This window comes from Hemiscyllium ocellatum (assembly GCF_020745735.1).
Source record: "Hemiscyllium ocellatum isolate sHemOce1 chromosome 27 unlocalized genomic scaffold, sHemOce1.pat.X.cur. SUPER_27_unloc_12, whole genome shotgun sequence".
NCBI classification, from domain to species: domain Eukaryota; kingdom Metazoa; phylum Chordata; class Chondrichthyes; order Orectolobiformes; family Hemiscylliidae; genus Hemiscyllium; species Hemiscyllium ocellatum.
In genome coordinates this window covers 825,686-848,921 of record NW_026867479.1, presented here as the reverse complement: position 1 = coordinate 848,921, position 23,236 = coordinate 825,686, and the positions used below count along the sequence as shown (strand labels likewise).

At 47.0% G+C, this 23,236-nt stretch overlaps 2 pseudogenes; one reads left to right on the top strand and one right to left on the bottom strand.

The window, feature by feature from the left end:
* The window catches only part of LOC132807289 (zinc finger protein 91-like), a 47,735-nt pseudogene that overhangs the window by 4,992 nt on the left and 19,507 nt on the right, over positions 1 to 23,236 (top strand).
* Positions 18,210 to 21,147, bottom strand: LOC132807271 (zinc finger protein 835-like; annotated as a pseudogene).

Genomic DNA, 23,236 nt, shown 5'->3' with positions numbered 1-23,236 from the left:
CTGATTTCTCTGTCCTCTGATGTCCCTGTACCCACAGGGTAAGATATTGTTTTGTTCTGGTCTGCTGGACTTCTGCTGAAACTTTGACCCCCCACCCCTACACCTTCTGGAACAATAAAACATTCAGTCAATCAAGACCCAAGCCACAATCCCCCAGCCTGTCAACCATCCAGACACAGAGTGTAGTCCTAGCCGGAAATCAAACAAGCAAAACAGAACAAAATTAGAAATAAATAAATGCTTGTGCTTAATGTTTGTTCATGAAGAAGTAAACCAGTACTACGGCTCTCCCACGATTCTTACAGTGCCCAACTTGAGTCATTCTCTCTCCCTAACATCTAACTATTCATACCCAGCTATGATTTACAACAATATTTACACCAACAGAATTAAAGCATCTGTTATCAAGTAGACATCGGGATATACAGCACGAAATAGACTTTTCTCTGCTTCATTCTCACACACACACACACATATACATCCATGGGGGTGAATTTGTACTTGCAGAATTAGTTTTATAGAGACATTCTATTTTTCTCAAAAAATGCACAACTTGCAGGCTGTTCAATCCATGTAATATTTTGTAAATTCCACTTTGGAAATAGAACCAGTCTGACTCAAGATTGTGATACAGACAGACCCTGATTTCACACCTTTAATGCATTCTCAGTGCTGAGATGTCACCTTTTCTTATGAAACTTATCTCAAGAAAATGTCTTTCAGGAATTTCTGTGATTTACAAATGAATGATACGAGCAGCCCATACTAAAAGATGAAGGACTTAACAATCCAGGGTTTTTCAATATAACATTTCAGTGCACTGTAATGTTTTTCCATCCATTCTGTGCCTTATGATTTTATTCTCCACAATCACCTGATGAAGGAGCCATACTCCGAGTGCTAGTCACAGATGTACAGCACGGAAACAAACTCTTCGGTCTATGCCGACCAGATGTCGCCCCTTATGTCTCTGAATCTTTCCTATTCATATCCCCATCCAGATGCATTTTAAATGTAATTGTACCAGCCCCACCATGTAATCTGACAGTTCATTCCATATACATACCACCCTCTGTGCGAAAGGATTGCCCCTTAGGACCCTCAGAAATCTTTCCCCTCTCACCCTACACCTCTGCCCTCCAGTTCTGGTCTCGGTGCCTTGCCTCCACGACAAGGGGAAACGACATACAAAAGTTGAGCAGCCAGACAAAATGCTAAAGGAATAAAATATCGTGCCGCAGGGAAAAAAAAATTGTGGCTCTATCTTTTTTCCGCTGTTGGCATTTGGACACTTAAAATCTGTCAGAAACACCAAAATCCCCATAGAGCATACTGCGCATGTTTGCCAGTGTCAGCAACCCAGTGCGCATGCTGGCCAGTGTCCGCAAAACACTGAGCATGCTCATCGCTGTACGCAAAAAAGGCGCGAAACCTTCTTTTGATTGACCAATAGGCAACATTGGAAGACTGGAAGGAGACTGGTCCTCCTGCCAATCAGAGCCAGCACATTGTCTGAATGCGGAAGTCGGACCATGAGCTTCTCAAGCTGTGACTCCTAATACTCTCTCTCTCTCTCTGAATAAAGATAGAGCTTTACCCAGACTGCGAATTCCTTCCTCTGTCCCAGATATGAGAGTACGGCACTCTCTTGCTCCCATTCCATTTCTTTTTCATTCTGGGGTTCGTTGTTGACTTGCAGCAACTGAAAGAAAAGAGTGAATCCGGAAGGGGACAGACTCTGGAAATGCTGGTCCAAGTCTGTGTCTCAATTTGCAAAATAGATAGGCAGGAAGTGGAGAAGTCGACGTTTTGGGTGTAACCCTTCCTCGGGGCTGAGGCTGGCTGGAGAAGCTGCAGATAAAGTGGGTGGGAGTGAAGCGGGGATAGGTTAAGACAGGTAGAGGGTACGATCTGGTTGCTGGCAGAGAACAAGGAGAGAGGTTTTTTTGAAATTGAAAAACTCAACGTTGAGTCCTTCGGGCTGTAGGCTGCCTGGAAGATGAGGTGTGGTCCCTCCAATTTGCAGTTAGGTTCGTTGTGGCAATGGAGGAGGCCAAAGATGGTCATGTCAGAAAGGGGGATTGTTATGGATGGTGACTGGGAGGTCTGGTCGGCTTTGTGGACCCAGCTGTGATGCTCAGTGAACCGTTCCCCAAGTTTACGCTCGCTCTCCCCGATATAGAGAGGACCACAATCGGCAAACACAGGGCAAATGCAGTACTACAATATGAAGTTATAGCCTTGGCTGTGGCAAAGAAAAACAGAAAGGAGGTGCATTGTTTAAATGGAGATGTATTTGGATGTGGAATTGAGTTCACAACTGGGGTGTCTTCCTGCAGTTAGCGTGTCATTGAATATATTCAAGGTTGAGTTATCTGATTTTTGAACAAAGAAGTGGATGTTTGTGGGGGAAGGCAAGAACATGGTTTTAAGACCAGTACAGAACAGTTCCAGAGTCATACAGCACAGAAAGAGCATTTAGTCCAACTAGTCATAGAGATATACAGCATGGAAACAGACCCTTTGGTCCAGCTCATCCATGCCGCCCAGACATCCCAACCCAATCTGGTCCCACCAGTCAGCACATGGCCCGTATCCCTCGAAACCCTTCCCATTCATTTACCAGTCCAGATGCCTTTTAAATATTGCAATTGTACTAACCTCCACCACTTCCTCTGGCAGCTCATTCCAAACACGTACCACCCTCTGTGTGAAAACATTGCCCCTCAGATCTCTTTTGTATCTTTCCCCTCTCACCCTAAACCTATGCCCTCTGGTTCTGGACCCTGACCACCCCACCGCAGGGAAAAGACCATGGCTATTTATCCATGCCCTTCATGATTTTGTAAACCTCTATAAGGTTACGCCTTAGCCTCCAACGCTCCAGGGAAAACAGACCTAGCCTCCCTATAGATCAAATCCTCCATCCCGGGCAACATCCTTGTAAATTTTTCTGAACCCTTTCAAGTTTCATAACGTCTTACCGATAGTAAGGAAACCAGAATTGCACACAATATTCCAAATGTGGCCTAACCAATGTCCTGTACAGCTACAACATAACTTCCCAAATCCTATACTCAGAGAATTGGGAAAGTTTTCAAAATCTACAAAGACAACTGGGAAAGAATGGAGGGACGAACCAAACCTTTGACGGTCAGCTTGGAGGCTCAAGATCTCAGGACAGGGGGTGGGGATGACACATGCCAGCAAATGGGACTAGATCAATTTAGGATATCTGGTCAGTACAGTTGTGTTGGACAGAAGGGTCTGTTTCCGTGCTATATATCTCTATGACTCAGGCGTCAATGTTAATGCCTTGACATCTCATTTTGCTCCCACCTTCCCGGGGACATTAACCATTTTGTGTCTGGTTCTTCCTCAAGAAGCTGCGAGGCAGGTTCACCCTGAATTGACACTTTCTTTTTGCTTCCCAAAATCAGACCTGCTCACTCTCAGCAGTATCCCAGTGTTGTGAAAGATATTAGCTTTTCAGATGGAGGTATTCAAAGTTCAGAGAGATGGCAGTCTTGCTGTTTTTGCTTTTCTGCCCTGTAAGATCTTGAATCAGCACCTTCAGGAGAATTAGTTAGGGCCAAGTGAGGACAGAGGGGAGAGAGAGTGGGATGGTGCTTTCAATTTTGTGGAATAACAAAAGAAAAGAATATTGCACAGAAAATAGAATTGCTTGTTCAGAATTTCTACCCTGCACCGACAGTGATGACCTTTGTAATATCTTTTTTTACAGAGCACAGTAGCGCCTCGACGTACGAATGACCACGTTCATGTACAAATCGGTTTACGAACAGGATTGTACGTAAAACTTTGCTTCAACGTACGTACAAAATTCAAGGTACAAACGCAAAAAGCCCATGTGCGACCACGTGGTTTCATTATTCTGCTTTGCTACGCGCTTGTTGAACGCAAAAGCGCTCGGACCCCGCATGATCTCATTCAGTTCGTCTTTGGCGTGTGCGCTGTGAACAGCCGTCCAACCATTCTTACGCTTCCCAAACAATGGGAAAAGTTGATTCAGTTCACGAACTTTTTGGATTAAGTTCGTAAGTCGAGGCGCTACTGTATTTGAAAATCCGAGGACGGAAGTTTCAAAATCAACAGATGAAGGGCTTAAGCCCGTAACGTTGACTCACCTGCTGTGCTTTTCCAGCGCCACACTTTTCGATAATGACTCTTCAGTATCTGCAGTCCTCACTTTGACGTCAATGTCTGACGGTCACGCAATCCATCGGGACTGCAACGGTTTTCAACTATGATTCTGTGAGAAGGAGCAAAGCTTTTTGGTTCCTGTTTCAGTACGTTTTCAGCATCAGTGGGACTGTATGACAGACCCTACCATTGCAGTGCACTGAGTGTGGAGCCTAAAACAGCTATACGGCCTGGAAAGAGGAATTCACAGCAGGGAGTGGCTCCAAACTTCGGCCATGGAGAAACCCGAGGAATCCCACCTCTTGGAGAAACCGTGGAAGTGTGGTGACTGCGGGAAAGGCTTCCCTTTCCCATCTTCCCTGGAGATTCACCAGCGTAGTCACACCGGGCAGAAGCCGTTCACCTGCCCTGTCTGTGGGAAGGCCTTCAGACATTCCTCCACCCTGCTGACCCACCAGCGGATCCACACTGGGGAGAGGCCGTACAGCTGCCCTGAGTGCGGGAAGGCCTTTACCCAGGTCTCTGGACTGATAAACCATCAGTGGGTCCACACGGGGGAGAGGCCCTTCAGCTGCCCAGAGTGCAGGAAGGCCTTCAGCAATTCCTCCTCTCTGCTGAGGCACCAACGGGTCCACACGGGGGCGAGGCCCTTCAGCTGCCCCGAGTGCAGGAAAGCCTTCAGCGATTCCTCCTCTCTGTTGAGACACCAGCGGGCCCACACTGGGGAGAGGCCGTTCAGCTGTCCTGAGTGCGGGAAGGCCTTCAGCAATTCCTCCTCTCTGCTGAGGCACCAGCGCGTCCACACAGGGGAGAGACCCTTCAACTGCCCCGAGTGCAGGAAAGCCTTCAGCAATTCCTCCGCCCTGCTCAGGCACCAGCGGGTCCACACTGGGGAGAGGCCCTTCAGCTGCACTGAGTGCGGGAAGACTTTCAGCAATTCCTCCACCCTGCAGACTCACTAGAGGGTCCACACAGGGGAAAGACCCTTCAGCTGTCCCGAGTGCGGGAAGGCCTTCAGCAATTCTTCCGACAGGCTGACCCACCAGCGGGTCCACACTGGCGAGAGGCCATTCCCCTGCCCCGAGTGTGGGAAGGCCTTCACCCGCTCCTCCCACCTCCGGAGGCACCAGCGAGTTCATGTACCATCGCAGGGGGATTGAAGGAGCGACGGCTGAGTGCCATTATCGATTGGACTATCAACCCAGTTCCAGGGGCTCCCGGGTTTGAATCCCGCTGCGGCAGATGGCTCTATACAGGGTATGGGTTGAAATTGCTGAGTGAGGCAATACTTCCTCCGGGTTACGGCTGTACCAAGGATCCAATTAGAAAGGGACATCTCTGTGCTGACCAATAGTAAAGACAGTGAGGTTGGGTGGGGGTATAGGCGTGAGTGGGTGTGCCTTGACCTTGAGCTGTTTAAAAAGCAGCTACTTTTTCTCTGCCTTTTTGCTGAGGGGGATTTGAAGCTTTCACAAAGTTGGGTCACAATAAAGGTGAAGTGAACTTAACGCTGAGCTCAGACTCTCATTGAAGGCTTTGAGCTCCGAGTGGTTTGTGTTTTAAAGCTACTCATTTCTTTCAGCCTCCTGCACTAAGCTTCCAATGTCGCTTATCAGTTGGATCAGTGAATGAGCAGCCAGTATCGTTAGAAATTGTAAATGTTTCAGGAGTGCAGAGTATGAGAATTCTATTCGAGAGGGTTCAGTAAAGATTTACCAGGATGTTGCCAAGACTGGAGGGTTTGAGTTATAAGGAGAGGCTGGGACTTTGGTAACAGTTGTGGGACTGGTAACAGTTCTTATTTTGTGATCTATTTCTCCTCTGCACAGGCACAGGTGAACAGTTTGTTTTTTGTGCTTTGTGCGAGATCAGGCTAGCAGCTTTTAAATCCTTATGTTAAGCAGTTGAAGTAAATTGTCGATCAGCAATTGTATTCCGAGAGTGATACTTCCAGCTCTGGTAACCCTGTTGCATCAACAGAGAGAGGGAGAGGATGTCACATCTAAAGAGCAGACAGAAAAGTTATTTCACTTTTTGAGTCAGTTTCTCACTCAGATGAGACTAGGAGTAAAAAGTGAGGTCTGCAGATGCTGGAGATCAGAGCTGAAAATGTGTTGCTGGTTAAAGCGCAGAAGGTCAGGAAGCATCCAAGGAACAGGAAGACGGGCTTGTGCCCGAAACGTCGAATTTCCTGTTCCTTGGATGCTGCCTGACCTGCTGCGCTTTAACCAGCAACACATTTTCAGCAGATGAGACTGGATACTGCTTTTAATGGATCATAATTAAATGCTATAATGGAACACTTTAAATTCAAGGAATTTTGAAAGGGCAAATGAACAGTAGCTTTGTACAGTGATGTTCTTCCATTTCTAACCTTGGGTGACCCATATGAAGCATTTTTACTGACAGCTCCATAATCATGTTCTTGCTGGATTTTTTTCAGGGCAAACAATTTCTGGTGGGAGAAATTCTGTATCCTGGGAAGGCAGGGAAATTAGAAAAAAAAAGCTGTTAAAAGCATTTGAACTGTGGGCCCATGAGCTCTCATGGGAGCAGTGCATTTGCCAAAAACATTTCGGAGGAATTCTGTCTAATTGTTGGACTGAAAGTAGTTTCCCCACTGAACGTTAAACAGGCATTGAGAACATTGCGCATTATAGTGTGTTCCTGAGGACCGGAGGAAGATTGAATTTGCCAATGTAAACCACACTTTGCAGAGAGGAAATTTCTCTGGATGGAATAGGTTGATGGAAGTCAATAATTAGCACAGCCAATCCACCCTAACCTCTACATCCTAATCTATAAATTACCTTCTCAAAAATGTCATTTAAATGTAGAGCTTTTCTCTAAGGAAAATGTCAGTCTGACTCCACAGTAGGGAGATCAGAACTGAACGTAGTATTCCAAAATTGGCTTAAACAGCATCCTGGACAGCCACAACATGACCTCCCAACTCATCTACTTAATGCTCTGACCAATAAAGGCCATCCTACCAAATGCCTGGTTCACTATCCTGTCTACCTGAGAACTATGGACCCTGCACTCCAAGGTCTCTTTGTTTTGCAACACTCCCCTTAACTGTGTCAGTCCTGCCTGGATTGCTTGACCAAAATGCAACAACTCACTTTTCTCAAAATTAAATTCCATCTACCACTCTTTGGCCCATCCGGTCAATTCAAATTTATAGCAAACTCACTTTTCTCTCTCATTCCCTAGAAGCTGAAAATCTCCATCCCACACACTCTCCCTCCATTCTCACTTTGCTGACTCTAATCCCTGCTATACCTCATCCTGAAGGGTCTGGTTCATACTGATTAATAGGCCCACACTCGGGGGAGGATCTAATTGAAACATATATAATCCTGAACAGCTTGGACAGAGTGGACATTGCAAAGATGTTTCCATTGGTAGGACAGACTCAGACCAGAGGCACAGCCTTAGAGTGAAGGGAAAACCTTTTAGAAAGGAGAAACTTCTTCAGCTAGAGAGCAGTGAATCTGTGGAATCTATTTCCATAGAAGGCTGTGGAGGCCAGGTCACTGGGGATATTTAAAACTGAGACAGTTGGGTTCTTGAGTATCAAGGGGATCGAGGGTTACGGGGAGAATGGGGTTGAGAAATCTAGCAGCCAAAATTGAATGGGGTGATTAGATCTGATGGGCTGAATGGCCTAATTTCTGACTTAGGGCCTCTTCCTCTTCTGGACACAGAGTGAGAGAGTTGGGAGCAAGGCCAGGCCATTCAGTCTTTCGAGTCTACACCAGCATTGAACATTTCATAACTGGGTATGAATATACCTACAGCTGGGTGAATAGGCAGGGACTTTTTTCACTGGAACACATGAGGTTGACAGGTGACCTTAAAAGAGGTTCATAAAATCATGAGGAGAGTAGATGAGGTGAACCGCAGGTGTCCTTTCCCTAGGATGGGGGTTTCAAGATTAGGGAACAAATGAGGAAAGTGAGTGGAGAAAGATTTTCAAAAGACTGGAGTAGCGCCTTTTTTTTGAGAGTAGTTTGTGTGTGGAATCAATGTCCAGACACGGTGGTGGATGTAGGTACAGTAACAAGGTTTAAAAGACATTTGGATAAGTACGTGAATAGGAAAGGTTCAGAGGGATATGGGCCAAATACACACAGGTGGGACTAGTTTAGTTTGTGAACACAGTCAGCACGGTTTAGTTGGACTGAAGGATCTGTTTCTGTGTTGTCTGACTCTGGAACTGTTCTAAACTGGTCTTAAAACCATTTTCTTGCCTTCCTCCATAAACATCCACTTCTTTCTTGTTCAAAAATCAGATTAACTCAGCCTTGAATTTATTCAAATGACCCCCTAACTGCAGGATGACATTCCCATTTCTGAACTCCATTCCTCTTGCTAACACACCACTTGCCTTGCTCATTGCCTGCTGCACCTGTCTGACAACTGGCACAGAAGGACGCTGATGCCCCTCTGAACATCCACGCATCATTCCTGATGAAGGGCTCATACCTGAAACTTTGACTGTCCTACTGCTCGGATGCTGCTTTACCTGCTGTGCTTTTCTTTGCCAGACTTTCCGACTCTGATCTCCAGTTCTCACTTTCTTCACATCCCATACATCACCATTTGAACAACACACCTTTCTGCTTTTTTTTCCCCACAGCAAAGGCTATCACTTCATATGATGGTACTGCACTTGCCACGTGTTTGCCAATTGTGGTCTTCTCTACATTGGAGAGACCAAGTGTAAACTTGGAAAATGGTTCGCTGAGCATCACAGCCGGGTCTGTAGCGGCCAACCGGACTTTCCAGTCACCATCCCTTTCTGACATGAGTGCTCCAATTTCAAATAACCTCCCTTCCCATCCCCCAACTCCTGTCCCAGCTCCTCCCCCTCCCTGCCAACCAGATTCCTTCCTCCCATTGATCAACCAGGTCTTATCCTCTACCTGTCTTCACCTATCCCCACTACACTATCCTGTCCCCAGCATCCCCTTGTTCTGCAGCTCCCCCTACACCCACGCCCCGTCCTGAAGGGGTACACCCGAAACGTCGACTTCTCCACTTCCTGGCTTGCTGTATTCTTCCAGCCTCCTGCCTGTTTATTTTGCCAATTGAGAGACAGATCTGGACCAACTTTTCCAGAGTCCAACACCTGCCTGGATTCACTCCCTTTCCTTTCAGTTGCTACAAGTCAATAATTTATAGAATCCCTGCAGTGTGGGAAGAGGCCTTTCGGACCAACCAACTCTCCGAAGAGCAACCCATTCAGACCCATTCCCCTATTACTGTACATTTACCCCTGAGTAATGCACCTAACCTACACATCCAATTGGGCAATTCAGCTAACCTGCACATCTTTGGATTGTGGGAGTAAAACCCACGGCCCTTGAGCCCAGCGTTAAAAATAAATGGAAAACGGCAGTGGCAAAAGAGAGCGCCGCACTCACAGAAGTTGGATAGAGGAAGGAAGTTGAAGTCCGGCGTGAAGGTGAATCTTCATTCAGAGGCAGAGAATCAGCAGCAGGTTCAGAAACTCATGGAGCACCTTTCGCATTCAGACAACATGGGGGGCTCTGATTGGCAGGAGGACCGGTCTTCTTCTGGTCCTCCTTGGCATTGTATTGGTTCGTCAAAAGTAGGTCGCGTGCCTTTTCGGCAGACAGCAAGAAGCATGCGCAGTGATTTGCTGACACCGGCAAATATGCATTGTGCCTTACTGACACCGAGGAGCATGCGCAGTATGCTCTGTGGAGATGCTTTATTACTGACGTTTTTAAGCGTCCAAATGCAAATGGGAAAAAAAAGGACAGAATCACATTTTTTCCTGTGGCTTAAGATTTTATTTCTCTTGCATTCTGTCTGGCTGTTCAACTTTTTTAAAGCCTTTTCCCCAGGGTAGTGAGAGCGAGTCCAGAACTTGAGGGTATAGATTTAGAATGAGGGGGAAAAGATTTATGAGGGAGCTAAGGGGCAACTCTTTCACACAGAGGGTGATGTGTGTTTGGAATGAGCTGCCGGAGGAAGTGGTGGAGGCTGGTACAATTACAGCATTTAAAAGGCACCTGGATGAGCATATGAAAGGGAAGGGTTTAGAAGGATATGGGCCAAATGCTTACAAATGGGTCACTAGATTAAATTAGGACATCGAGTCAGCCTGGACTGAAAGTCTTTGTGTACGTGCTTTACAACTCTATTTCTACATAGTTGGAACCAATTTCACGAGACTAAGTATAGGCCATTCACCCCTTATAGCTTGTCCTGAGCTGTAGCCTAACTGTGCAGACTTCAATGAAAGTTTCAGAAAGATTTCAGCAGCTCTTTTTTTAAAAAAAAGTATGTGCTTTCAGATGTTTCTGAATATGGTTAAAAATCACAACACCAGGTTATAGTCCATGGAGGAATGGATGGGGGTGCAGTGGGTGGTGGGGGGAGTGGACAGGGGGCACTGAGGCTGTCAGGGGGAATGGACAGGGGGTGCTCAGGGTGGCAGGGGGAATGAATGGGGGACTTGTGGCTGGCGGGTTGAATGGATGGGGGGGGGGGGAGAAATGGACAGGGGGTGCTATGGATGGCAGTGTGGGTTGGACAGCCGGTGCTGTGGGTGGCGAGGGGGACTGGGCGGGGTGGGGGGGATTGGACAGGGGTACTGTGGATGGGGAGTGGACGGGGCACTGCAAGTGGCCGGTGTGGAATGGACAGGGAGCACTGTAGGTGGCGGGGGGGGGGGGGGGGGGGGGGGGAGAATGGATTGAGGGTACTGTGGCTGGTTGGAGGAATGGACAGGGGCTGACGTGGGTGATGGAGAGAGCGCGTGTCCAGAATGTGAGCCGAGACCGAATGGGGGGACTGCAGAGTGTGGGAAGATAGAGAGAATGGACAGGGGCAATTGGTGGGAAGAGAAAGGACAAGAAGCAAAGGTGCTGGGGGAGGGAACAGATGGGCGGGTGGGCAGAGGGTGGGGGTGAGAGAGAGAATGAATGGCGACAGGATGGGGTGATGGACTGGACAGGGGTCAGAGGGTGGAGTGGCGAGAGAGATAGAATGGACATTCTTCATCCCCACAGTGCAACAAATTCCCAGTTTCCACCAAAATCCCAGATGAACTCACTTAGTTGCTTGCTGTCTCCCAAATGAAATATTTCATTGTAACTTCTTCCAGTCCCAGTAAGGGCAAAACATCTTTGAAAGCTGCTCAATGGAGAACAACGAAAATTTACAACCCAGGAACAGGCCCGACAGCCCTCCAAGCCAAAGCTGATCCAAATCCCCTGTCTAAACCTATCGCCCAATTCCTGAATCTGTATCCCTCTGCTCTCCAACAACACATGCATCTGTCCAGATGCACCTTAAATGAATCTACCGTCCCTGCCTCTACTATCTCTGCTGGTAATGCATTAATGAGTAACATATTTTCTGTGTGCATCTCCAACATGATGTCCCAACTCCTGTACTCAGCATGTGAACAATGAAGGCAAGTATGCTGAACACCTACTTCACCCCTCCCATCTACCAGTGATGTAACTTCCATGAACCTGAGCACCCCCAGGTCTCTGTTCTACAACATGACCCAGGGCCCTACCGTTACCTGTTCAAGTCTTGCCCTCCTTTATTTTAGCAAAATGCAACCCCTCACTGATATCCGTACCTCTCTCATACACACACACTCTCTCTCAGACATACACATACACCACCCCCCCAAAACTCTCACCCTCTCGCAGGCTCATTACCATCACAATCTCACTTTATCAAGCAGGCACTCATGCAAATACACACACTCCCACGCACAGTCGTATACACAAATTCACACACACACACACTTCCCTGAAGGGCCTTTCCCCGAAATGTCAATTTTCCTGCTCCTTGAATGCTGCCTGACTTGCAGCAGCTCCACACTCGATCCTAAACCCATTACCCTCTAGTTCTGTACTGCCCCATCCGAAGGAAAATACCACGTCAATTTACTCTATCCATGCCCCTCATGATGATATAAAAGTGTATAAGATCACTCCTCAGACTCTGGCAAGCTACGGAAAACAGTCCCAACCTGAACTTCTGTCTCTCCTCACCCAGGTAACCAAGACACATACCTGAGGTCACAAAGTCTGCTCCTTCCCTGGATTCACTCCAGTTGCTACAAGTGAGCCTGCTCCGTCATACATTAAGATCATGGCTGATCTATCCATCATTTCATCTTCTCCTCCCTGCACTGTCACAAGGAACCCCTTAATTCCCCAACCAGGCCAAATCCCACCTAACTGTGTCTTGAATATACTTAATGAAGCTGCCTCTATTGCTTCCTTAGCCAGTGTATTCCCTAGATTTTGATGAAGGGCTTTTGCCCGAAACATCGATTTTCCTGCTCTCCGGATGCTGCCTGACCTGCTGTGCTTTTCCAGCACCACTCTAATCTAGACTATTCCATAGATTCACAACCCTCTGGAAAAGCAGTTCCTCCTCATCTCTGTCTGAAAGCTACTCCCTCTAACCTTGAGGCCTAGTCTCACCCACCAGCAGAAATTACCAGACAGGGTAGGACTTCATCCCCACAGTGCAATGACATTGGGAAGATGTTTCCATTGGTAGGAGAGACTAGGACCAGAGGACACAGCTTTAAGAATAAAGGGAAGACCTTTAGGAACAGAGATAAGCGATGTCTCCTTTTCTGCCGACAGCGAGGAGCATGGACAATGTACTGGTGACACCAGCGAGCAGGTGCGCTGTTGTTCACACCGAGGAGCAGGCACAATGTGCTCTGTGGCGATGCTGGTGTTATTGACAGATGTTAAATGTTCAAATGCCAAGAGGAGAAATAAAGGGTAGAGCCACAGTTCTTTCTCCCCCTTAAGGCTCAACATTTTATAGCTTTTGCATTTTGTCTGGCTGCTTAACTTTTTTTAAATGCCTTTTCGTCAGTATAGGGGTGAGGTTCACAACAAGAGGGCATAGGTTTAGGGTGAGAGCAGAAAGATATAAAAAGGTACCCATGGGGCAACTTTTCCACGCATAGGGTTGTGCACGTATGGAATGAGGTGCCAGAGGAAGTAGTAGAGGTCGGTAAAATTACAGCATTTAAAAGGTATCTGGATGGGTATATGAATAGGAAGGGTTTAGAGTGCTGACAAATGGGACTAGATTAATTTAGGGTATCTGGTTGGCATAGACAGGTTAGACCGAATGGGTGTTTCCGTGCTGTACATCCGTGACTCTAAATAATAAAAAGTATATTTTTCCAAATAACAAACTATCTCCATGTTAACAAGGCTTAGTGCACCATGTGCTTTACTAACCATTCTCAACAGGTCCTGCCCCTTGAATGACTGAGGAACATATACATGCTGGTGCATAGTATCCTTCACTAGTATTTACACACTACCCTCAGCAATTGTACAAGTAACAGTGAGGGGTAAACAGCACAAGCGCCAGTAAAAGCAGATGGAAAGTGAGTGTAAAATGTGACTATGACAGGACAGGCCCCACATTCCTTCCCCTCCGTCCCCCCCACAACCTGCCTCACCTTTCACCTCCCGGGCCCAGTACCTTCCAGGTGGCCCCATAGTTGACACAGGGGCCGCCCCACGACCAGTAGAACTCCACCACCCAGGCGGCCGACCAGTTCCCAAACAGGCCCTTAACCCCATCCGCCTCCAGAATGGTCACCGGCTCCTGCCTGCTGTACAGCCGGCCGGTGTGGCCGTGACACAGCAGCTGCACCAGGAAGGCGGCGGTGACCAGTGACGGGGGTCTGCCCCGGGCCGCACGGCGCCATTTTCCTAACGGCCGCCGCTTCCCCGCTCGAGCGACTTCTCCTCCCAACCGCCTTCACCCCCGCGTGACGTCTGCACGGGGGGATGGGCGGGGCCGGGGGAGCCTCACCGTCACCAAGCAACAGCCACCTCGCGCTACAACTGCTCATTCACAAAAACAAACTCTCCTGTCTCGCTCTGCAGCTGCAGGGGGGGACACTGCCACGTTTCGAGGAGCCCTGTCTACATTGGGAAAGCTCACCGCTCCATTTAAACAGATATTCCGACATCTAACGGAACGGCCTCATATCTAAAGGGGGCAATCTGCATTTTAAAGGGACATGGACATTTTAACGGGTATTTCCGCAAATACAGAGATGTAAATGGACGAAATTATATTTCAAAGGGATGTGGCATATTCAAAGGGATGTGGCATATTCAAAGGGATATCTTCATATGTAAAGTGACGCAGTTATATCTAAATGAATCTACATTTCGAAGAGACGTTGCCCTGTTTATAAGTAGAGACAATCGGTGTGAATTCTGTCTGTGTCCCAATGTTGAGTCAAACTGACATTTTTCTTAGAAAGCTCTGCATTTAAATTACATTCTTGAGAAGGTAATTTATAGATTAGAGTGTAGGTTAGGGAGAATTGGCCGTGCTAAGTTACCCATAGTGACCAGGGATGGACAGGTTAGGGTAGCTTGGCCATAGGAAATACGGAGTAAGGGGTTGGGTATGGGTGGGATACTGTTCAGAGGGCCAGAGTGAAATAGATGGGCTGAATGGTCTGCTTCCACATTGTCGGATTTCGAGACCCTCCCCACAAAGGGGCATTTTATCTGCAACTATCTTGTTCAGCCCCTTTCAGAATTCTACCGGTTTCAATAGAGGTATACAGCACAGAAACAGACACTTCAGTCCAATTCGTCCATGCCGACCAGGATTCCAAACTAAACCCAGTCCCACTCGCCTGCATTTGGCCCATTCCCTCTAAACCTTTCTATTCATGTACCCATCCAAATGCTGTTTCAATGTTGTAACTGTTCCTGCATCTACCACATCCTCAGCAAGTTCATTCCACATGCAAATCACCCTTTTTCAAAATGCTGCCCCTCCGGTTTGTTTTAAATCTCTCTCCTCATATTTAAAAAATAATGCCCCCCTAGTTTTGAGTTCCCCTGCGCTAAGCAAGAGCCATTTTCTATTCACCTTACCTCCACTCCTCATGATTTTATCAATCTCAATGAGGTCACCCCCCAACCTCCTGTGCTCCAGTGAATAAAGTCCCAGCCTCTCCTTATAACTCAAACCCTCCAGTCCTTACAACATCCTGGTAAATCTTTATTAAACCCTCTCTAATAGTATTCTTCCTCATACAGGACCACCAGAACTGTACTCAGTACTCTGAAAGTGGCCTCACCAACATCCTGTACAACCTCAACGTGATGTCCCAACCCCTATACTCAATGGTGGGAACAATGAAGGCAATGTTGCGAAATGCCACCTTAACCACCTTGTCTACCAGTGACACAACTTCCAAAGAATTATGTACCTGAACACACCGCCCGTCTGTCTGTTCTATAACATGACTCATGGCCCGACCATTATCTGTACAACCCCTTTATTAAGCCTCTCTCTCTCACACACACATACTCAGATCTCTCAGACAGATAGACAGACAGACAGACACACACACACTCACTCACTCACACTACTCTTTGGGGTGAAATTGTATTGGCAGAATTATATTTGCAGATACATTCAATTTTGTTCAAAAAGCACACAATCTGCAGGCAGTCAATGAACGTGATATTTTACAAATTCCGACTTTGGAAACAGAACCAGTCTGATTCAAGATTGGAATACTGACAGACTCAAATCTCACACCTTAAATGCATTGTCTGAGCGGAGATTTTTTTTTATAAAACCTTATGTCATCTCAAGAACATTGTTACATATTAATGAACCAAAACCCGCACCCATTCTAAGAGATGAAGACTATCTAAGTTTGTTTAATATATTATATCAAAAGATCAGTGTCATGCAACTGATAGAAATTCTGTGTCTTATGATGTTGTTCCATGAGGCTTATGTATTGATGAGGCAAGATGGTACAGATGAGGCGATGGAGAATTTCAGATCAGATCTGAGGAAGGATTGAAAGAGAGAGTTAAGAAGTGCAAAGATAGGACACGAACAATCTTTAGCAAATAGAATAAAAGGAGAACCCTAAAGCTTTCTATAGGTATGTGAGGAATAAAAGGATGATTAGTGTAGGAATAGGGCCAGTCAAAGACAGAAGTGGGAAGTGGAGTGTGGACCCTGTAGAGATCGGAGAGGTGCTAAATGAACATTTCTCATCGGTGTTCACTCAGGAAAAGAATGAGGTACGAGATATTAGACTCGAAAGGATCAAGGTTAGTTACGCACAGGTGTTATCAATTCAAGAAGGAGTGAAAGTAGACAAGTCCCCTGGGCTGGATGGGAGTTATCCGAGGATTCTCTGGGAAGCTAGGGAGGAGATGTCGTCATTGTCTACGGGTTTAGTACCCGAGGACTGGAGGATTGCAAATGTTGTGCCCTCATTCAGGAAAGGCAGAAGATGACCAGGTAATTATAGATCAGTGAACCTTACTTCTATTGTAGGAAAGATTTTAGAAAGGATTATAAGAGATAAGATTTATAATCATCTAGCAAGCAACAATTTGATTTCAGATAGTCAACATGATTTCGTCAAGGGCAGGTCGTGTCTCACAAACCTCAATGAGTTTTTTGAGAAGGTGACCAAGCATGTAGATGAGGGTAGGGCAGTTGACGTGGTATACTTGGACCTCAGTAAAGCCTTTGATAAGGTTCCACATGTTAGGCTGATGGAGAAAGTACAGAGGCATGGAATTGAGGGTGATTTAGCAGTTTGGATTAGAAACTGGAAGAAGGCAGCGAGTGGTGGTTGATGGTAAATATTCAGTCTGGAGTCCAGTCACCAGTGTGTTCCACAAGGGTGTTTTGGGACCACTGCTGTTTGTTATTTTTATAACTGACTGAGACACAGGCATAGGTGGATGGATTAGTAAATTTGCAGACGACACTAAAGTCAGTGGAGTACTGGACAGTTTGGAAGAATGTTACAGATTGCAGGGGGACTTGGATAAACTGCAGAATTGCACTGAAAGTTGGCAAATGGAGTTCAATGCAGCTAAATGTGAGGTGATGCACTTCAGGAAGAATAACAGGATGGCAGAGTAGTTGGGCAATGGAAAGATTCTTGGTAGTGTGGATGTGCAGAGGGATCTAGGAGTCCATGTGCATAAATCCCTGAACATTGCAACCCAGGTGGATAGTGCTGTTAAGAAGGCATATGGTGTGTTAGGTTTCATTGGTAGAGGGACTGAGTTTCAGAACCGCAGTATCATGCTGCAACTATACAAAATGCTGGTGCGGCCACCCTTGGAATATTGTGTACAGTTCTAGTTGCCCCATTTCAGAAAGAATGTGGAAGCATTGGAAAAGGTGCAGAGGAGACTTACCAGGATGTTGCCTGGTCTGAAAGGAAGGTCTTATGAGGAAAGGCTGAGAGACTTGGGTCTTTTCTCATTGGAAAGGCGGCGGCTAAGGGGGGATTTTGTAGAGACATAAAAGATGATCAGAGGATTAGATAGGGTGGACAGAGAAAGACTTTTTCCTAGGATGATGATGTCAGCTTGTACGAGAGGGCATAACTACAAATTGAGGGGTGATAGCTTTAAGACAGATGTCAGAGGCAAGTTCTTTACACGGAGAGTGGTAAGGGAGTGGAATGCCCTACCAGCTAAGGTAGTCAACTCAGCCATATTAGGGAGATTTAAACAATCCTTAGGTAAGTGCATGGTTGATTTTGGGATAGTGTAGGGAGACAAGCTGAGAATAGTTCGCAGGTCGGCGCAACATCGAGGGCCGAAGGGCCTGTTCTGCGCTGGATTGTTCTATGTTCTAAACTTAGTGCAGGAGGCTGAAAGAAATGAGCAGCTTTAAAACAAAAAACCTCTTGGAGCTCAAAGCTTTCAATGAGAGTCTGAGCCCGGTGGTAAGTTCAGGTAACCTTTATTGCAACCCAACTTTGTTACAGCTTCAGATCCCCCCAGCAAAAAGGCAGAGAAAAAGTAGTTGCTTTTTGAACAGCTCAAGGTGAAAGTGCACACACCACACCTCCCCTGTGCCCCCCCTCACTGTCTTTACTATTGGCCATCACCGAGTTGTCCCTTTGTAATTGGATCCTTGGTACAGCCGTAACCCAGAGGAAGTATTGCCTCACTCAGCAATTTCAACCCATACCCTGTCTCCAAGTAAGTTTCTCCCCGCTCCTTTGCCAGTGGGGGGAGGGCAGTGTAGAGACAACCAGACTGCTGTGGGTCTGGAGTCATGTGTAGGCCAAACCGGGTAAAGGATGCAGCTGGAACGACTGAGTGAATCCTCTCCCACAATGGCGGTTCCCTTCCCTAACAAGGGAGAGAGTAAATCAGATGGGGGCTTTCCCCCCTGCACCACCCCTCCCTGAAACAGTCTCATTGTTAGATTCCAAACTCCACATTTCTGACCGAATACCAATTCTGCCATCTGTCGTGGGGGGATTCAAACCCGGGAATCTCCGGAACTGGGTTGATAGTCCAATCGATAATGGGACTCGGCCGTAACTCCTTCAATCCCCCTGCAATGGCACGTGAACTCGCTGGTGGCTCCGCAGTTGGGAGGAGCGGGTGAAGCCCTTCCCGCACTAAGAGCAGGTGTACGGTCTCTCCCCGGTGTGGGTCCGCTGATGCTTCATCATGGAGGAGATGTCGGTAAAGGCCTTCCCGCACTCGGGGCAGCTGAAGGGTCTCTCCCCCGTGTGGATCCGCTGGTGTCTCCGCAGGTGGGAGGAGCGGGTGAAGCCCTTCCCGCACTGAGGGCAGGTGTACGGTCTCTCCCCTGTGTGGACACGCTGGTGGGTCAGCAGGGTGGAGGAATCGCAAAAGGCCTTCCCACAGTCGGGGCAGCTGAAAGGCCTCTCCCCCGTGTGGATCCGCTGGTGGGTCAGCAGGGAGGAGGAATACCTGAAGCCCTTCCCACAGTGAGGGCAGGTGTACAGTCTCTCCCCTGTGTGGACACGCTGATGGATCAGTAGGTGGGAGGATGTGCTGAAGGCCTTCCTGCACTGAGAGCAGGTAAAGGGCCTCTCCCCAGTATGGATCCGCTGATGCTTCATCAGGGAGGAGATGTCGGTAAAGGCCTTCCCGCACTCGGGGCAGGTAAAGGGTCTCTCCCCGGTGTGGATCCGCTGGTGGCTCCGCAAGGCAGAGATGCGGGTAAAGGCCTTCCCACACTCGGGGCAGCTGAAGGGACTCTCCCCCATGTGGACGCGCCGATGGCTCCGCAGGGCGGAGGAATACCTGAAGGCCTTCCCACACTCGGAGCAGCTGAACGGCCTTTCCCCTGTGTGGAAACGCCGGTGGGTCCGCAGTGTGGAGGAATACCTGAAGGCCTTCCCACACTCAGGGCAGGTGAACAGCCTCTCTCCTGTGTGGACATGCTGGTGGCTCAGCAGGGTGGAGGAAGTGCTGAAGGCCTTCCCGCACTCTGGGCAGCTGAAGGGCCTTTCCCCCGTGTGGCCCCGCTGGTGGGCCAGCAGGTGGGAGGAATGTCTGAAGGCCTTCCCGCAGTCAGTGCAGGGGAATGGCCTCTCCCCGGTGTGACTGCGCCGATGAGTCTCCAGGGCAGACAGGAAACGGAAGCCTTTCCCACAGTCGCCACACTTCCACGGTTCCTCCACAGGACGGGATTCCTCAGGTTTCTCCATGGCTACAGCTTCAGCTGCACAGGAACACGTGTAGAGCCCCTCCCTGCCGTGAAATCCCCTTCCCAGGCCTTATAACTGTTTCAGGCTCCAAGCACACAATGCGCTGTAACAGTGAGGTCTCCTGTCCAGTCCCACTGATGCTGAAAACGTCCTCAACCTGGAACCAAAAAGCGGTGATTCCTTTCACAGGAATCACAGTCAAAAATCGTTGCTGTCCCAATGGATTGAGTGACTGTCAGACATTGACATCAAAGTGAGGACTGCAGACACTGGAGAGTCGGTCGAAAAATGTGGCGCTGGAAAAGTACAGCAGGTCAGGCAGCGTCCGAGGAACAGGAGAGTCAATGTTTCAGGCATAAGCCCTTCATCCGTTGATTTTGAAACTTCAGTCTTCAGATTTTCAAATACTCTGCAAAAAGAGATTACAAAACTCATCACTATCAGTGCTGGGTAGAACTTCAGAACAAGCAACTCTATTTTCTGTGGAATATTCTTTTGTTGTTCCACAAAATTGAAAGCACCATCCCACTCTCCTTTCCCCTCTGTTCTCACTCCGCTCTAACTCATTCTCCTGAAGGTGCTGATTCAGGGTCTTACAGGGGCAGAAAAGCAAAAACATCAAGACTGACATCTCTCTGAATTTTGGATACCTCCACCTGAAAGTTAGTATCTTTCACAACACTGGGATCCTGCTGAGAGTGAGCAGGTCTGATTTCGGGAAGCAAAAAGATAGTGTCAATTCAGAGTGAACCTGCAATGCAGCTTCTTGAGGAAGGACCAGACACAAAATGGTTAATGACCCCGAGAAGGTGGGAGCAAAATGAGACATCAAGGCATTAACACCAATACACTTCAGTCAAACTCTTCTGCTTCCAGTGAGGAGAAAGGGAGGACTTCAGGGCTCACGCCTGAAACGTTGATTCTCCTGGTGTTGGATGCTGCCTGACCTGCTATGTTTTTCCAGCAGCACCCTGAGTAACCTCTGGTTGCCAGCATCTGCAGTCCTCCCTTTTGTCTAGGTTGAACCCTCTACCTGTCTACACCTATGCCCACTTCACCACCCAGCACACCCTTTATCTACATCACCCCCTACACCCATCCCCAATCCTGAAGAAGGGTTACACCCGAAACATTGACTTCTCCACCTCCTGGTACTGCCTGGCTTGCTGTGTTCTTCCAACTTCCTGCCTGTCTATTTTGCCAATTAAGACACAGACCTGGAGCGACGTTTCCAGAGTCTGTCCCCACCCCGACACACTCCCTTTCCTTTTAGTTGCTGCAAGTCAACAACTGAACCCCAGAATGAAAATTAAATTGAAAAGGTGGCAAGAGAAGAAAGTGCCGTACTCACAAATAATGGACAGAGGAATTTGCAGTCTGGGATAAAGCTCAACCTTCATTCAGACACGAGCAGCAGCTACAGAACCTCACGGTCCAACTTCCGCATTCAGACAATGGGGTGACCCTGATTGGCAGGAGGACCAACGTCCTTCCGGTCCTCCAGAGGTTCCTATTGGGCAATCAAGAAAAGGTCCTGCCCTTTTTAAACGCACAGTGACGAGCATGCCCAAATGTTTGCTGACACCGGCAAATATGTGCACTGCGTTGCTGACACCGGCAAACATGCGCAGTATGCTCTTTGGGATTTTGAGTGTCCAAATGGCAACTGTGAAAAAAGCGGGAGAGCCACAATTCCCCACCCCCACCGCCGTATTTCGACATTTTATTGCTTGCGTATTTTGTCTGACTCCTCAACTTTTGTATGTCTTTTCCCCATTTTGGGAGAGAGTGTGCCCCAGTGAGCTGTCTGTGGGAAGGAGCTGTGGGAAGTTACACAGATGAAGAAACATTACACTGTTCGCAGCAGGGGGTGACTGTACACGTTTCCTGAGTGTGATCACAGTTCCAATTGTTCATCAGAAACCGGGAGCTAAAAGGACACCAGAACTGAGGAGAAGCCTGAGGACTGTGGGAAGGGATTCCATTCCCTGTCGGCACTGGACATTCATCAGCTCAGTCGCAATGCGGAAAGGCAGTTCTTCAAAACATTATTACCCATTGACAAAAACAGATTCACGCTGCCTGAACTTACACAAGTGCCCTGTCATCACATCTTTAATCATAGCTTTGAACATTTTCCCTATGACATATGTTAAGGTAAATGGTCTGCAGTTTCCTGTTCTCGGTCTGCCGTTTTGAAGAAAGGAGTTTTCCAATCTAAAGAAACCTCCCCTGAAACTAATGAGGTTTGTAAAATTAAAACCAATGCATTAACTATTTCACTAGCTAGTTTTTCTTTAAGGTTCTAGAATGAAATACTTTGGCCAACTGGGACTTGTGAACTCATAGTTCCAACAGTTTACTCAACACTACTTCCCTGATAATTGTAGTTGTCTTCAGTTCCTCCTTCCCTTTCAATTCCTGATTTCCATCTAGTTCCAGGCTGTTACTTGTATCCTCGCTAGACAGATTCAAGCTCTTTTCAATACTCTGACCATCTCTTTATCCTCTGTTATTGAATCTCCACACATTTTTTTTGATGAACCAACACTTACTTTGTTAACTTTTTTAAAGAAAAGCTGACAAAACTTTCCTTCCTGTTTTTATATTTTTGGCTAACTTTCTACCTCTAATTGCTGTGCTCCTGCCTCCATTATTTCTGATGTTTGCCCCAGCTCTTAACTCTCGCATCAACCTGACTGCATATTGTATGGAACTGACCTTGATTAAGTGTTGCAAAACACTCAAGGGCAAATTTTTCATCTCAAGAAAGTCTTAGACTGAACACGATAACATTCACTTTGAAATACTGTTCTTCCAAACTTTACCAAGCACATACTACAGATTCAACATCCCACAATGACACCCAGTTTTGTTATGATTTTTAATTTTGAAGAGAAATTTGAATATCCAGTGATTAACTGGAAGGACTGTTCACGAGGTTTTCACATTTTTAAACAAAAACAAATCAACTGGATTAAATTAGCAGAATAGCACGTATGGCTTTAAATCTAGTTTTCTTTTGTGTGACGGAGCAGATCTACACCAGATGAGGATCTAATACCTGGATTTAGGCTATTGTCAGGAGCTTTTATTAACCACAAAATGGCATCTCAATATAAAGTAATAGAACAATATGGCTTCAGGCTGCAAATTAACACGGTGTTCAAAATGGCTAAAAGCTGCATTTCTGCATTCCTGAGCTAACTGAATTACAGATTAAGCAAACAGTGCCTTCTTCATAGTATGGATCTAATTAAGCTAGATAGGACATTACTGACCATCCTAGCTAACCTTGAAGCACAAGTATGAGGAGATAATGCATGTGAAACTACATTGTTTCCCAGGAAATATCATTGGGTTAACCTGTTGTCCATTATATAATTTTGTTACATTTTATTGGATTTACTCTGTACTTACAGCTGTACTGTCTCTGAAGAAACATATAAAGATTGCTTTTTGTTCCAAGTTAATCACGCAGTTTCTCCAAGGTACACAGAATCTTTTAATATCTGTGTTGCTGGACAA